This window comes from Marmota flaviventris, chromosome 6 (genome assembly GCF_047511675.1).
Source record: "Marmota flaviventris isolate mMarFla1 chromosome 6, mMarFla1.hap1, whole genome shotgun sequence".
NCBI classification, from domain to species: Eukaryota; Metazoa; Chordata; class Mammalia; order Rodentia; family Sciuridae; genus Marmota; species Marmota flaviventris.
The window spans coordinates 112,846,672-112,864,597 of record NC_092503.1 but is presented as its reverse complement, the minus strand read 5'-3'; positions in this window follow the sequence as shown (position 1 = coordinate 112,864,597).

The following is a 17,926-nucleotide window of genomic DNA, read 5'->3' as shown; positions in this document are numbered from 1 at the left end:
AAATAAATTTAAAAGAGTTCATTAAGGAGAAGAGACAGAAGCTGGATTAAAGGAGTCCCCTGATCTCTCTTGATGAAGAGTGAACCAGAGTCCTACCTAACCTCCTTGGCCCAGAAAGGGGGTAGTCGGAGGCAGAGAGGACAGTGTGGGTGGCAGGAGGGAAGGTTTCCAGAGCCTGCACTTCTCAGGGTTCCAACTCTGTGCACTGACAGTGGCCCACTTCCTCCACCTGGCCACAGATGGTCTCTTCAGCCAGAGCGCTAGCAGCCTGATTTGGGGGAACCCTGTGGGTACACAGCAGGTACCAGACAGATGTGAAGGCTCTCCTGGTAGATTTCTGAGATGACAAGGAACAGGAGAGTCAGGTGTTGGGCCCTTCCCCACCCCATCTCCACTCTCTGCTCCACTAAGGGACTTTTCTTCCTTTCATGTCCACCCTCTTCAGCATTTCCCAAACATTACTCTTCATTGTCTGATTGTATCCTTCCTAGTTGTTTGGAAAGTGTCCCCACCTGAGGCTTGACAACTGATAATAAGCACATTCCTGTCTATGGGCTAATATATTTATGACATGATGACACTCATCTGCCAGGATTGCTGTTAGCTTTTGCTGGCCAGAAAGTCAGAACATCTCTACCAACAAGGATCTGGCATAGTCTGGATTAAAGTTTACCTAAAAGGACAAAAATAAGTAAAGGCCCACCATGAGTTTAAGCCCATCGTGAGCACTCAAATATGGGCTGGGTACATGAATAAACATACCTGCAGGAGGATTTTTAAAATATGGATAAGGATGACAGGTCTCATAAAAAAGCATTGTTGGTGTTTGTTTTATTTTTTAATTTGGGGGTAGGGAGGTGCTATCTCCATCAGCATAGGACTGCTCTATCTTTATTTCACCTGGTAGGAATACTTGAGCACTATCATCTCTCTTATACCCTTTGGTGATATCATGGACCCTTCCATACCAGCAGAGCAGGAAAGGTATGATACAGAGTCAAGGACAGACTGTCCGGAGAAGGAATCACTGGCACATTGGACAGGGGTCTTTTTTGTGCACTATTAACCCCTCCCTGGCCAGATGAAGCCCACATACTACATTACAGAGGCTTGGTAGTTCACAGAGCGCTGGGAGGGTTGAAGGAATACACTTGAGGCCAAACCTATGGCTCCTCAAATCGGCACTAGTTTCATGCCCTATTCGGTGCCCCTCACCACATACACAAATATTCAATTCCAAATTAAAGCCCTGCCTGGGTTCAGCTGGTTGGCAGAACATAAACAGATCTAGATTTCCCATCTGCTCAGGAGTCTAGGAAATATAATTTGTGTTTTCAGCCTCTGCAGGAGGCACATGAGGCTAGACAAGGTGCAGAATAAACCAACTCATTGCTGTCGGTGAACTCATTTGCTGAATACTTATTGTCTTCATCTGTTTGGACTGCTGTAACGAAAATACAATAGACTAGGTAGATCATTGCCGCAGTCTGGCTGGGCACAAAATCACGAGCCACTCAAGCAGGAACAAAGTTTATTTTTTGAAACTGCCGCCAATGTCCGGTACCGCCCGGGAAGATTTTTTCCACCCACGCGGCCTCCTCTCGGACCGCCGAGCGAGCTCCTCCCCCGGAACTCCCTCCTACTGTACTTCCCCAACCAATGGGAACTCTCCAGGAGTCCCGTAGCCGGCCTAGGTGAACAGCAGGAGTCCAATATCCATATGAATGCAAATCTTAACATAATCATATCATCTCAATGGCTAGCTGGCGTCACCTTTCAACCAAAAATGCCATGCATCATATACTTGGCTCTTAGCATCTCCCCCCTTCTGTTTAAGTAACAAGCAATCTGGCTAGGGACCGTGCCTGTTAGGTTTGTCCAATTCAACATATGGTTCTTACCCGTCATCGGAAAACTGACTTTTAGGCGTCAGCCTCCTGTCTTAGGTTGATACCACTGCAATTGGATCATACCCGTCACTGACTACCAGTCCAACATATAGCCATACTTGTGGATAGGCCTATGTACCAGTGGGGGGGTGAGGTTCTTTGCCTCACCTCTGTTGGCCCCCAAAATTGGCCTTGGTGCTGGTGGGGGGATGAGGTTCTTTACCTCACCTCTGTTGGCCCCCAAAATTAGACCATCACTAGTAGAAGGGAGGAGGATACAGAAATGTCATGACACCAAGTCAATTAACGGCTCCTAGGAAAAATTACATCACTGGTGACACATCAGCAAAGATACGCTAGCACTACCATAATTCGCTGCATCAACAAATAGATCACAAAGCATACAAGTGATACATAGTCCAGGCAAGTTCTGTAAGCAGTTCAAAGTAGAGGAATCTATCAATATGTCCATATCCTCCCAAAATAAAGCATACAAGTGATACATAGTCCAGGCAAGTTCTGTAAGCAGTTCAAAGCAGAGGAATCTATCAATATGTCCATATCCTTCCAAAATAAATCGACTCATTGATTGAGCATTACTTGTTGAGTTATAAATCATTGATGTATCAGCTTACACGGTTTGTTGTGATAACTCTCAAAGAAGTTGTAGTTTGGTTTTATCTTTGTCTTCACCGGCACTGGGATGAAAATAGGAATTTTGACAATGATGCTAAAAAAAAAAATATGTAACATTTCAACAGGTACTAAGAAAACAATATTTAGAACAATTTACATTATCCTGAACAGAATTATTAAATATAATGAAAAGGAAAGGTGAAAGTAAACAAACAGATTTGTTAACCTTCTATTTGTTCATATATTAGAACAATCCTCAACAGCTGTTTACCCAAATTAAATTAAACTATTAAAATCACGTGAATAATAAAAAAAAAAAAAATTTTTTTGGATCCATGTGCATGAGCGCCCCTCATATGTGAAATATGGACATACGCACATACAGACATACAACACAAAACAGAAGTGTGCACACGTAACATATAACACATAAGACAATAGTAAAGGCCTTGTAGCTTTACCTAGGTGAAATCTCCATTGCAATGTTCAAAAACTCCACAGTCAAAAAAACTGATCAGAAAAAACATTAACCTAGGTCTGTATGAGCTCAAAAATAAAATAGAACTTTATGATGTGGGAAAAAGCAATAATAAAATAGATATTGAAAAAAACATCCTGGTTAATCACTGTCACAGATGTAAGAATAGCCAAGCTGGAGATCTGGATATCAGCTGTTATGGATTTGAGTGGAATCATCTTCCTTTTGTTCTGTAGGAGCTGTTTTAGTTAGTCTTTCTGGAATCCAAATCGGCTGCTGTTCTTCCTGTGGAAAAACACAAACAGAGCCCCGACTCCAGACTATCACTGGGTCAGGACCTTTCCATTGTCCTGTTAGAATATCTTTCCAAAGTACCTTAGGCTTATGTACATTTTTTGGATACAAATGTCTTTCCGCAGCACTAAGCCCTGATGAATCCAAATTTAAAAAGTTTAGAGTAAAAAGGGTTATTTTAAGTTTATCTTTGGGGGATATATACCCCTTTCCAATTCCCTCCTTTTGTTTTAATAAGTACATTTTAATAGTTTGATGAGCTCTTTCAACTATGCCTTGTCCTTGTGGATTGTATGGAATTCCTGTTATGTGAGTAATGCCAAATGATGAGCAAAATTGTTTAAAAGAGGTGGACGTATAACCAGGACCATTATCGGTTTTTAACTGTTTTGGAACGCCCACAGTGGCAAAATTTTGTAAGCAATGAGCTATAACATCTTTAGTTTTTTCTCCAGCATGAAGGGAGCCCATCAGAAATCCGGAAGAAGTATCAACTGTAACATGTAAATATTTTAATTTTCCAAATTCTGGCAAGTGTGTGACGTCCATCTGCCAAATATGGTTAGGTATCAGTCCTCTAGGATTGACTCCAAGATTAACTTGTGGTAAAAATGTCACACAATTTTGACATTGTTTTATTATATGTCGGGCTTGTTCTTTAGTTATTTTAAAACGCTTTTGTAAAGTATTAGCATTGACATGGAACCTTTTATGAAAATTTATAGCTTCTTCTATTGTGGAGAAAATATGTATGTCATGTGTAGTTTTATCTGCTAACTCATTGCCCAAACTAAGGGCTCCAGGCAATCCTGTATGTGCCCTGATATGTCCTATAAAGAATGGATCTTTTCTGTCCCAGATTAGACTTTGTATAGTAGAAAACAAAGAGAAAACAGTAGAAGAAGGGGAAATCCTACCAGCATCTTCAAGGGATACTATAGCATTAACTACATACTGACTATCAGAAAATAAATTAAATACAGAATTTTTAAACATCATAAAAGCTTGTAATACTGCATTAAGCTCTACCTTTTGAGTTGATTGTTTGGGTACTAAAAATGTAAAAGTTTGATCAGGGGTAACTACTGCTGCTGTACCATTATTTGACCCATCAGTGAATATATTTGGAGCATTCATGATAGGGGTTTTTTTTGTCATCTTTGGAAAAACTACAGGATGTTTAGACCAAAAAGACAACAAAGGATTAGACGGTAAGTGATTATCAAATGAAACATTAGATTTACACATGATTATTGCCCAAGTATTTAACTCATTAGCTAACTCATCAATTTGATCTATAGTATATGGAGTAATAATTTTATTGGGAGAAATCCCAAACACTCCCTTGGCTGCTTTTATTCCTTTGAGTATTAATTGTCCTACAGCCTCAGGATACCTAGTAAGAATAGTATTAGGAGAATAAGATAAATGTATCCACAATAATGGACCTTCTTGCCAGAATACTCCTGTAGGTATATTTTTTGTTGGCAGTACAATAAATAATAAAGGCAAACTTATATCAATTCTATCCAAATGCATATTTTCCATATATGTTTCAATGATTTTTAATGCCTTTCTTGCTTCAGGCGTCAACATGCGGGGTGAATTTGGATCTGATGGACCTTTTAGAATATCAAATAAAGGTCCCAACTCTCCTGTTGGTATGCCTAGATAAGGCCTTATCCAATTTATGTCTCCTAATAACTTTTGAAAGTCGTTAAGTGATTTGAGTTGATCTACTCGTATTTGAATTTTGGGTGGACGGACCATGGTTGAGGATAATAAAACCCCTAAATAATTAATTGGAAGATTTAATTGTACTTTATCTATTGCTATCTCTAGATTATAATTTTTTAATAAATTTGTAAGTGTGGCATAACATTCTAGCAATGTGTTTTTATCTTTATGTGCCAATAACACATCATCCATATAGTGAAATATTTGTAGTTCAGGATTTTGATTTCTAAGTGGCTGGATTGCTTTGTTAACATAAATTTGACACATAGTTGGACTATTAGCCATCCCTTGAGGGAGTACTTTCCATTCATATCTCTGATCAGGACCTTCATGATTTAGTGCAGGGATAGTAAATGCAAAATGTGGACTATCCTCGGGATGAATTGGAATTGAAAAAAAACAATCTTTAATATCTATAGCTAAAACATACCAGGTTTTTGGTAAAGCAGACAATTGGGGAATCCCTGATTGAGCAGGTCCCATAATAACCATCTCATTATTAATGGCTCTTAAATCTTGCAATAATCTCCATTTACCAGATTTCTTTTTAATGACAAAAATGGGAGTATTATGGGGAGATACGGAAGGTTGTATATGTCCCTCCGCTAATTGTTGTTTGACCAGGTCATGGGCTATTTGTATCTTTTCTTTAGTCAGGGGCCACTGAGGAACCCACACTGGTCTTTCTGATTTCCAAGTAATTTTGATTGTCTCAGTGGCCCTTTTTGAAAACCCAATCCATGTCTATTTGTTTCTTGATTTATTTGAATTGGTGCTGTCATACCTTGTTCTTGTTCTCTTAATCTTTCTTCTTTCCTAAAGCCTTGTCTAGCCCTAGTAGTGGGCGCATTAGGATTGATGTTATTTGTTAATGTCAAACCTAATTGATCTAGGACATCTCGTCCCCATAAATTTATAGGAAGATGATCCAATACATAGGGCTGTATAGTTCCTTCACATCCTTCAGGATCCTTCCAATCTAATACCATTGCACTTCTATGGGGATTAGTTGCCACTCCTAGGCCTCGAAGCGTTTGAGTGGCTTGTTGTAATGGCCAGTGTTTTGGCCATTCTTGACGAGATATTATGCTAAGGTCTGCACCTGTATCAAGTAGCCCATTAAAGTCATGTCCTTGAATATTTAGTTTTAGCATTGGGCGAGAATCTAGATTTAAAGACAGCATAGCCCAATCTACACCTGTGGAGCCTAATCCCCTGGAACCTCTTTCTACAGTACGACTGGAAAATTTATCATGTAGGCTGGGTATTATTAATAACTGTGCTATTCTATCTCCTGGTGAAATTACTGATATACCTCTTGGAGAACTAGCTATAATTTTTATTTCACCTTCATAATCGGGATCAATTACCCCAGGACTTATCATAAGTCCTTTTAGTGTTGAAGAACTGCGTCCCAATAATAAGCCTACTGTTCCTTGGGGAAGAGGTCCTTTTACTCCTGTGGGAATGATTTGAACTCCCATCTCTGGAGTTAGTACTGCTCTGGCAGAGGCGCAGATGTCCAACCCTGCGCTCCCTCTAGTTTGTCTGATGAGGGATTTAATGGATAATGCGTCCTGGGCACTACCTTGATGGTGTTGCTGGGTTCCTCCACTGCCCCGTATATTTGTGGTTTTGGGCCCCGGAGCATTGGGCCCTCCAGTCCGTTTTTTGGCAATGGAGCCTGATGCCTTTCTCCACGATATCGTGGGTAAACACTTGGTCCTTGTCTGTTTTTTGATAACGGAATACCTTCTATGGTGGTTTGAGAATGGCATTCATTAGCCCAATGTTTCCCTCTACGGCATCGTGGGCAAATACCCGGTATTCTATTCCTTTGATACCTAGCCTTGTTAAACCCTCCTCCTATGGGGCAACTCCTTTTAAAATGTCCTGTTTGATCACAATTATAGCATGTTTTTGGCCTGGCATCTAAAGCCTGTTGTACTGCTGCTAAGACTTGCCCTTGTTCATTAATGTCTCTACATAATTTAATATATGTGTTTAAATCTTCATGTTTCCATGGTCTGATGACCTCTCTGCAGCAACGATTTGCTTGGTCATAAGCCAGTTGTTTTATAAATGGCATTGCCTGTTCTGTATCTCCAAATACTCTAGATGCTGTCTGAATAAGCCTATCTACAAATTCAGCGTAAGGTTCGTTAGCTCCTTGTATTACCTTAGATAATTGTCCTTGTAAATCTCCATGCCCCTGTAAAGTTTTCCATGCCCTAACTGCGTCTGCAGCAATTTGTGCGTATACGCCAGGATCATATTCAATTTGTTGCCGTTGACCCTCATAAGGTCCTTTTCCTAATAACATCTCTAGATTTCTTTGAGGGTAACCGGCTGTTGCATTTCGCCTAGCTGTCTCCATGCAAAATTCCTCATTGGCAACCTTCCATAACAAATATTGTCCTCCATTTAGCACAGATCGACACATGTTAGCCCAATCTGCTGGCGTCATGTCTAAGTTGGTAATGGATTCGACCATGCTCACAGTGAAGGGTGCTTGCGGCCCGTAGGTTGTTACAGCCTCTTTTAATTGCTTCACTGTTTTGAAATCTAAAGCACGGTGAATTCGTTGCCCTCCTGCCTGCTCAAGTACAGGGCATGCTAATCTTTGGGGTCCTGCCTCAGGATTCCGTCCATCAACTACGGGAGTTGAGGGCCGCTCAGCTGTAGATGGAGCTGTTGGTTGAATTACGCCCTCTGGTGATAGAACGGGGTTAGTAGCAGCCTCCTGTTGTAATTCCCCGCCTGATGGTTGTTTTTCCTCTAAGCTTTCTTTCTTCAAATCTTCCTCTGTCTGACTAGCTTGAGAGACCTTCTCTTTCGCTTGACCTAACATGTTTTCTACCATAGTCTGGACTTCTAACAATTTACTTAACAGTCTTTCGGTTTGTTTTTTACTAGTTTCTAATCTACTATACAGGTAACGCAACCCAATAAGATAGCATAAAACAAAACCGAAACAGAATGAAACAAAAACCGAACAAAGAATAGTTGTATCAATTTTCTCTTTCTCAGGGCCGAACAACTTCAAACCTTGAGCCAACCAATTTTCCCAGTTTGCCTGAGAAAATTCTAGGGATAGGCAGCTTGAAACAAAAACAAGATAAATCAAAACGAGAACACATTGTTTTTTGAAATGGTCACCCATTTTGTTGCCTTCCCTCAGGGGCGAGCAATTTTACTCACCTCCAAACTTCAGGCGTTCCCCGTGCGGGCCACCAGTTGCCGCAGTCTGGCTGGGCACAAAATCATGAGCCACTCAAGCAGGAACAAAGTTTATTTTTTGAAACTGCCGCCAATGTCCGGTACCGCCCGGGAAGATTTTTTCCACCCACGCGGCCTCCTCTCGGACCGCCGAGCGAGCTCCTCCCCCGGAACTCCCTCCTACTGTACTTCCCCAACCAATGGGAACTCTCCAGGAGTCCCGTAGCCGGCCTAGGTGAACAGCAGGAGTCCAATATCCATATGAATGCAAATCTTAACATAATCATATCATCTCAATGGCTAGCTGGCGTCACCTTTCAACCAAAAATGCCATGCATCATATACTTGGCTCTTAGCAGATCATGTAATCCACAGAAATTTATTCCTCACAGTTCTGAAAGCTGAAAAGCCAAAATAAAGGTACTAACCCAAACGATGCATGATGAGGGTCTGTTTCCTGGTTCATGGATGCTGCCTTCTCATGATGTCTTCACATGGAGGAAGGGACCATGTCCCTCTGGGATCTCTTTTGTAAGAGGAATGATCCTGTCCATGAGGGCTCTTCCCCCATGACCTAATCACATCCCAAAGGCCTCCACCTCCTCATACCACCACATTGGGGGATTAAGAATTCAACACATGAATTTTGGGAAGATGTGAACATTCGGATCACAGCACTTACAATACATGCTGAAGTCTAATAATGGATTACAGAATCACATGTAGGGACACTGGCCTGAGAGTCCTCCTAAAACTGTGCAGTTGTGCTTTATTGAGAAGATTCTGAAAGTATCACACAGGCACACGCTGAAGGCATGACTCCCTGTGAAGAATTTGCTAGACGGGACAAATTCTTTAAAACTATAGTAGATATCTGTGGTATTCATTTCTGCCCACAACATTTGAGTATCTTTTCCATATTCAGGGATACAAGCATGTCATAAGTCCCACCTCCTAAATATTGAAGTCAGAATTCCAGTTTCCAGATGTCTTTTCAGCTAGGATTGAACCACGTGATCTGGGCTCTGATAACCTGATGTCACCACTAGAGATTTGATTCAGGAGTGAGTCACATGAAGGATCAGGAGGTGCTCTGAGCTTCCACTTTTGCTGGCCTGGACAGCAGCAGAGGCCTCAGCATTCAGAGGTGGTGTGGAGGTCTGGTTCCTCACTCAGAAGTGACATCAATGTGGCTGCAGTAAAGTCAAGTTCCTGTCTAAAGTGAAGTAGCAAACAGCATAGAGATACAACCCCCGCCCCTCCACTTGAGTCAGCACAGTTTAAGACATTGTTTACAGAAACTTCATCTTAAATCTATTTGCAAGCCCTCCACATGATTGTTTATTCTTTAGTATTTTCCCATAAATCCCACTTGCCTCAACACATGGGCCTTTTGTTTAACCTAGTAGATCCAGAATGCTGATGTCTGGATCTGCAGTGTCCAAGAGAAGTACAATGAAAGCCACATATATAATCTTACACATTCTAATAATCACATCAAAAAATGTCAAGGGACTGTAGTGGTAGCTCAGTGGTGGAGTGCTTGCCTAGCATGTGTGAGGCAGAGTGGATTCTGTTCTCACCCACCAATAGCTCACCTGATCTGCTGGGTGTTGAGAGCCACAGCCGAAGGGGCCCCAGCAAACTTCCAGCTGCCAGCAAACTTCCAGCTACCAGCTGATGATTGGCTCACAGCTGCCCCAGCAACTTCTAGCTGATTGGCTCCTCTGTGGTGATGCTCATTGGGCTGTTTCCCCGCCCTTTCAGACTATGGAGCTGCTCATTGGGGGACTTTTTTTGGCTCCGCCCACGCGACCCAGCCAATCAGCCTCAAGAGCAGGAGGAATGGGGGAGGTTGGGAGGCTTGGGAGAAGCCGGTGGTGGCAATTGGGCTCTGAGGGTTTTTCCTGAGGAGCTGCGTGGTGTGGTGTGTGGTTCTAAAACTAAAGTTCGTTTCTTTTGACAAGTGGTTCCTGAATTGTGCCCAGCCAGACTGCGGCAGCTGGGAATCCAGGAACACGTGACTTTGCATTCACTGCCTCTGCACCTGGACAAGCCGTCCCAGTACAGAGGCCCAGTACAGAGGATGTTTGCCTGCACCTTGTCTCCATTTCCTTCTTGAGTTAGATGCAAAGAAGCTTGGGAGGAAAGGGCCCTTCCCTCTGACTCTCGCCATCCCAGGAGCTCCTACGGAATGAAGATGTTCTTCTTCATTGAATTTTATTGCCAGCAATTTCCACATGGCTTTGCATAGAACAGATATTCAGCAAATGTTGGATGAATGGATGGATAGATGGATAAATGGATGGATGGATGATCAAGTACAATAAAAAGGTATATCCAGCTAGATGCATAGTACAAACCTGTGCTGTCCATTAACTGTACCCACTAGACACACATAACTATTGAGCCCTTAAGATGTTGCTTATGAAATTAAGGAATTGAATTATTTTATTTCAATGAACTTAAATTTCAAGACCAATTCCTAATGCTATTTTTGAAAAAAAAAATTAGCTGGTTTAACTTGTATGTGTAAATATAATTTTTCAGCTGTAAACTTTAGGAAAGTTAAATTCAGATCAAATATTTCCCATAAAAATTAGCATAGGTTATAGTCAGCATTCTACCACTGTGAAAAATACCTGACATAAACAACATGTGAGAAGGAAAGGTTTATTTTGCTTATTGCCGCAGCCCGGCTGGCTGGGCAAAATAACCGGGGGGTGACAAACAACTTGTGTAGATTGATACAGCAGGAGTGGAAGCCTTTTATTGCAGGACAGGAGCAGTATTTATACATTTCACACAGCTTATCTAATTAGCATAAACTAGATACATCAGTCAACCAATAAGGAATCTCCACACTTAATGGCTTGTTTTTGTTACTTCTCAAACCACTCCCTCTGGCATTTTGCCAGGCACCATCCAGACTTGTTTACGAACTCTAACATTCCCCTGGCTAAATGCCAAGTGTTATTTTGACTTGTTTACAGACTCTAACATTTCCCCCTTTTGTTTAATTTAAATAACAACCATAGTGGTTTTTACAGAAACACCATAAATAACCTGCTACAAACAGAAAGGGAGGATACAAAATGCCACAATACCAAGCCAATTGATGGCTCCATGCAGGAAGCCCTTGGAAAAATTATACCAGCAATGACACCGTTAGCAAAGATACCGAGTTACAATTTGTTGTAGATTACAGTTTGTTATCTCAGTCCAGGTAAAGCAGTGTCTCAATAGATTAACTCACAGTCCAGGTAAATCACAGTCCAGGTAAGTTCTGCAGGCAGCTAGCTTAAATCACAGTCCAGGTAAGTTCTGCAGGCAGCTACCTTGATCCGAAGTCTCGTCGGTTCCTTAGCCGAAGTCTCGTCTGGTTTTCAGCAACACTGGAAATTCTTCCACCCTCGTTTTCACCAGCACTGGGACGAAGGCAGGAACTCCAGATGGCTAAAGAAAATCCTGTAGCATTCCACTAAGAAAACAACCTTCTGAACAATTTAGTACATTATCTCAAGGTTTTTTTGCATTTGAAATAAGCATTAATAGTGCTCATTACTCATCAGCTTCCAGGTGTGGGAGAACCATTGTAGTTTAGTTATTGGCATTGAAAATGACCAAACATCAGGGACACCAGTAGCGTCTTCTGCTGGCTGTAGTGCCTGGGCAGCCCCAGATGGCCCTGGGGAGTGTCCTGGACTCAAACTGCTACTGGGCACAGGGAGCAAGAGCCTGCGAGACTGTGCCTCCAGGTCAGGTCTAGATTTGGGCTCGCGGCAGTGGAAGAGCCAGCTCCCCGGCCAGGAGGCTGGGAAGGGCCAGTCGCCGCCGCCTCTTGGAAAATCCTTGCTGCACTGTGACTGGCTTGCACACTCGGCAGCCGCCTCTCTGCTTCACGCACCCTCCGGTAACGAAAAGTATTTAGTAGTAGCCTTTTGCAATTTCTTTCTTGATAATCCTTCCTCCTCTGAACTTTTTTTTTCTTTCTGACTAGAGTTCTTGGGCTTTTATCAACACATGCCCTAACTATTCTTGGTTCCACTGGGATGCCTCTTTCCCTTATCAATTTACTTCTCACCCCTTCCATATTTTCATCACAAAAACAATACAATACACTGAGACAAAACAAGACACAAACATACTGTATCAATCTTCTCCATTTTCTCGAAATTGCCATTTTTCCTCTCTCCCTATCTGCCTAGGGACGAGCAGATTTGCTCCCGTCCTATCTTTGGACGGGCAGCTTTTTTTCGTCACTTACCCCCGAGTGTCCCGGGGCTCCCCGTAACGGGCCACCATCTGTCGCAGTTCGTTCGGCTGCAGCAGAATAATCAGGGGGGGTGACGAATAACTTGTGTATGTTGATACAGCAGGAGTGGAAGCCTTTTATTGCAGGACAGGAGCAGTATTTATACATTTCACACAGCTTATCTAATTAGCATAAACTAGATACATCAGTCAACCAATAAGGAATCTCCACACTTAATGGCTTGTTTTTGTTACTTCTCAAACCACTCCCTCTGGCATTTTGCCAGGCACCATCCAGACTTGTTTACGAACTCTAACATTCCCCTGGCTAAATGCCAAGTGTTATTTTGACTTGTTTACAGACTCTAACAGCTTATGGTTTCCGGGGCTTCAGGCCATGGTTACATGGCCTGTGGCTTTGGGCCTGTGGTCACGCAGTACATCATGGCAGGAGCCCATGGTGGAGAAGGCCTGTTCACCACACAATGATTGGGAAGCACAGAGCAAGAAGGGGCTGGAACCTCCATATGATAAGCATGCCCCTAATGACCTATCTCCTGCCAACCAGATCTACCTCCCAACAGCACCACAGCCTGAGGACCAAGCCTTCAACACATGCGCCTTTATGAGACATTTCAGAAGCAAACTATTGAAGAATACAATTTGAGATGTGCTATAATTGTAAAGGAAGTGCCAGATGCCTGACACTCAACATGAAAAAATAACTTAAAATATGGCATTGATCTTCTAATGATTATGTGAGGAAATCATATTCTGGATCTACTAGGTTAAACAAAATATTTAAATTGATGTCACTTGTTTCTTTTTTACTTTTTTTTAATTGTAGATGAACATAATACCTTTGTTTCTTTTGATGTGGTGCTGAGGATCGAACCCAGTGCCTCACACATGCTAGGCAAGCACTCCACCACTGAGCTACCACCACAGTCCCTTGACATTTTTTGATGTGATTATTAGAATGTGTAAGATTATATATGTGGCTTTCATTGTACTTCTGTTGGACACTGCAGATCCGGATATCAGCATGAATACCACTCAGCAGTCGGAAGGGATGCTGAGCACAGGGTATCCCTGAGCACTGGAGGCTCTAACTAGACCCCCACCTACTTCCTCAACCCCCAACCAACCCACACTCTGATCCCAACAGGCAGAAGTTCAGACGTGGGCTTCAGTTGTGAGAAACATGCTCACCTATCCAAGCCCAAAGAATGGACCCAGAGATACAAGGAAGACCAAAGGGAGGTTCTACTTTAGTAATGGTCTTGCAAGATCTGGTGCCTGGTGGTCAGGGACACACAGATTGGGTAAAAAAAAAAAAATAGTGTTTTATCCCCTAGAGCACAAGATCCCTCCCTAGTTTCTCATTGGCTGGGTAGTATGGGGTGCACAATTCCCCCAAACACCACCTAGGTCTTGCTGTCTCCTACTGGCTTACAAAATATACCTTTAGTTGTCTCCACCTCCCCCACCCCCACCCCACTTTGTTCTCTTGGGGCACTAAAGTCCCCTTGGATTGAGCACCTTTGGGCACATACAGTTTCTCTCTGTTGGTCGGTGCTGGGTGCTGGGTGGTTCCCTCTCACCTCCTGTTTGCCAAGGGGCGGTGAAGTTGTACCCTGGGTGTTAACTGCTTGTGACTTTTCATTCTGCTCGCCCCTGCAGCTGCCTTTCTTACATCCCAAGTCATTTTACACTTAAAGCTAAAAACTGTATTCTGAAAATGGACCCCTAGACTTTCTATTTCTCATACTATGATACCCACAAGGCAGAAGTCATGAATTTGTTTTAGGGACCAGGCAGTAACCTATTAAGGAAAGGGCTAGAGGTGAGGCCATAAAGCCGTGATCAATTGTTCCCTCCAAAGGCAACACACAAAGGAAAATTCTCCGGCTCAGTGAATCTTCCTTGGGTCATCAGTGTGCCATCTCTTCACAGTCTGTGGACTCAAAGGGGACCCTTGACGAGCCTGTAATATGGTCAGTTTGTTCCAAGGGTGGAGAGACTCATGCCCACAGACATGAGAGCTGTTGAGTCAGCCCAACAGCCATGGCTAAGCATTAAGTCCCCAACACCCCTTAGAACACATCTTGTCTCAGCTTTAGGTGCTGTAAATACATACAGGTTTGATTTGAGAAAGGAATGGACCCTTCTGTGGGAATCACCCAGCCTGCACCTGCCCCAGGATTTCTAAGCATCCCTCTGCCAGCCCTGGGAACCCGTTCTGAGAAATTGGAATTGGACCAGAAAGCATTCTATCCCATCCCAGAAACCCCCACGGTTTCTGTTCACAACACGTGGAGACCTGAAACCTTTTAAATGATTTGTTCCGGAGTAGGAAGGAATGCAAAGATGTCTTTGACTGGACTGAAGGGCTGGGAAGAGCCCATGGGAGACCATAAGAAAACAGAGCAAGGGTGTCAGGGGAGGAAGGCGGCCTTCATGGGTCAATTTTGAACCAAGCAATGGGATAAAGGCCAAGGAGCCAACCCAGAGTGATCAGCAGCCCCTGGTGGGGTGGAAAGAAGAGAGGAGAGGACAAGTGGAGCCCAACTCTGTACCTTGCTTCTACAGAAAGGGAAATGAATCTGCCTGACTGATCATGCTGGACGATGTTCACACCGAAAGCACAACCTACTAAATGCTTCCCTCTAACCCTTATCCATGGGTATAATTTAACTACTCATCCCCACATTCAAATTTACCAATCAGAGCAAAATACAGTTAATAACAAAGAAAGACAATTTTCTTCTTTTTTTCTACATTTTTTATTGGTGCATTGTAATTATACATAATTCCCTGTACAGATTCACTGTTACATATTTGTACATGCACACGACATGACCAGATAATTTGGCCAATAGCATTCCCCAGCATTTCTCCTTTTCCTCCTCCCCCTCCCTGTTCTTGTACTCCATTGGTCTCCCTTCAATTTTCATGAGATCACCTTCTTTTTTCCCCCCTTTTTCCTTTCTAACTTCCACATATGAGAGGAAATATGTGATCTTCGATTTTCTCAATTTGGCTTACTTCACTTAACATGGTGTCCTCAAGTTCCACCCAGTTGCTTACGAATGACATAATTTCATTCTCCTTTATGACTAAATAAAGCCCCATGTACACAGGTACTGAAAGCAAAAATAACCAAAATGGGGACAGACCTCATCGGATCAGCAAGGCTTTCTTTATTAAGCAACGGGAATGGCACATGTTCAGGAGAGAAAATGGAAATTGGTTACAAGAGAGATCTGATTTTTATAGGGTTTAAGTGGAACTTGAATCATAGCAGAATGCATTGTTTGGTCGGTCAGGGGGAACACTTGTGCAAGTTCAAAGCCCAGCTCAGGGGGAGCAGTTGTGAATACTCAAAGTCCATTGTTGCTGGGAAGTGGTGAAAGTCCAGAGCCCATTGTTTGCCTGCTCCCTCTGGGAGCCATGGTCCTCCTTTCTCCTTGGAGGTTGTTGGTCCCTTTTTCCCTGGGGGTTGCTGTTTTCCATCCTTCATATACTACATTTTATTTATCCACTGATCCACTGATGGACACCTAGGCTAGTTCCATAGTTTGGCTATTATGAATTGTGCTACCATAAACATGGGTATGCATGTGTGGCTACAGTATGCTGATTCTTTAGGACAAATACCAAGAAGTGGTAGAGCTGGGTCATATGGTGGTTCCATTCCTACTCTTTCGAGAAACCTCCATACTGATTTCCATAGTGGCTCTACTAATTGACAATCCCTCCAACAGCGTAAAAGTTCCTTTTTCTCAGTTGGTCACTGTGGCACATGCCTATAATTCCAGCAACATGGGAGGCTGAGGCTGAGGCTGAGGTCTCACTAAGCAATTTAGTGAGACCATGTATCAAAATTAAAAAGGCTGGGATGTGACTTAGTGGTAAAGTGCTTCTGGTTTCAGTCCCCAGCACCCAAAGTAAAAGGACGTGTTTCTTCTCCACACCTCCTCCAGCATTTATTATTGTTTGTATTCTTGATGGTTGCCATGCTAACTGGAGTGAGATGACATCTCAGTGTCATTCTGATTTGCATTTTTCTAATTGCTAGTGTTGAACATTTTTTTCACATATGTGTTGGCCATTTGTATTTCTTCTTTTGATAAGTGTCTATTTGGTTAATTTGCCCATTTTTAAAATTGGGATGTTTGTTTTATTTTGTTTTTTGGTGTTAAGTTTTTCTGAGTTTGTTATATATTCTGGATATTAATCATCTTTCAGAAGAGTAGCTAGCAAAGATTTTCTCCCATTCTGTAGGTTCTCTCTTCACATTCTAACTTATATCCTTTGCTGTGCAGAAGCTTTTTAATTTAATGCCATTCTATTTATGAGCTCTTGGTATTATTTCCTGAGCTTCAGGAATCCTATTGAGGAAGTCTCTGCTTACACCTATGTGTTGGAGTATTGACCCCACATTTCCTTCCAGGAGTTGCATGGTTTCTGGTCTAAATCCTAGGCCTGTGATTCGAGTTGACTTCTGTTTAAGGTGAGAGATGAAGGTCTGGTTTTATTTTTCTACGTATGGATAATCAGTTTTCCCAGCACCATTTGTTCAAAAGGCTCTCTTTTCTCCAATGTGTTTTTGGCATCTTTGTCAAGGATCAGAGGACTGTATCTGTGTGTGTTTGTTTGCCTTCTAGTCTGTTCCATGGATCTATGTGTCTGTTTTTATGAAAAGGCAATTTTCATATTTTACTATACAATAGCATTCATTATAAAAAAAAAAAGCATTAATATTTTTAATTAAGTATAGAAGCAAATTGTTAGGGTTGCCAGAGAGACTGCTGTCCCTTCAACAGATTAACAACACCTGTTTGCAAACAAAAGCATTGCTAGAATCCAGTCAAATCCTCTGTTCTCCTTTCAGGGCCTAGCCTATCCATCTCTTTTGTATACAGTGTCTAACACACAGTAAGTGCTAAATAAGTATTTGATGATTGAGTGGGACATTCTTCAACCCCTTTCTTTATTTTCTGACCTTAATCTGGGTCTTCTTTCATGGGTAAAATAGCCCCATTCATTCCTGGGGTAGCCCAGTCTCTTCCAATATGCTTAACATTGGTTTGGAGACATTTGCCTGAGGGGAATGACTGAGGATTTCAAATACAGAAAGAAACCCACAAAGACAGGGCACAGGAACTGGGTAGAGAAAAAAGATGCTAAGGCAGTCAGTGAGCAGATTTAGAGATGGAACAACAGCAGGAAATAGAGGCAAAAAAAAAAAAAATGAAGTCAATGAAGTCAGAGACTTAAAACTCACACAGTTGGAGGTGAAGAGATATAAAGACTGGGCAAGAATGTTAATCTTGCAGCTTCTTCTCAGCTTGAATGCTTTATGAGAGAGAGAACTGCAGAGAGGGGAAGACAGGCATGAATTGGAACATGAGAG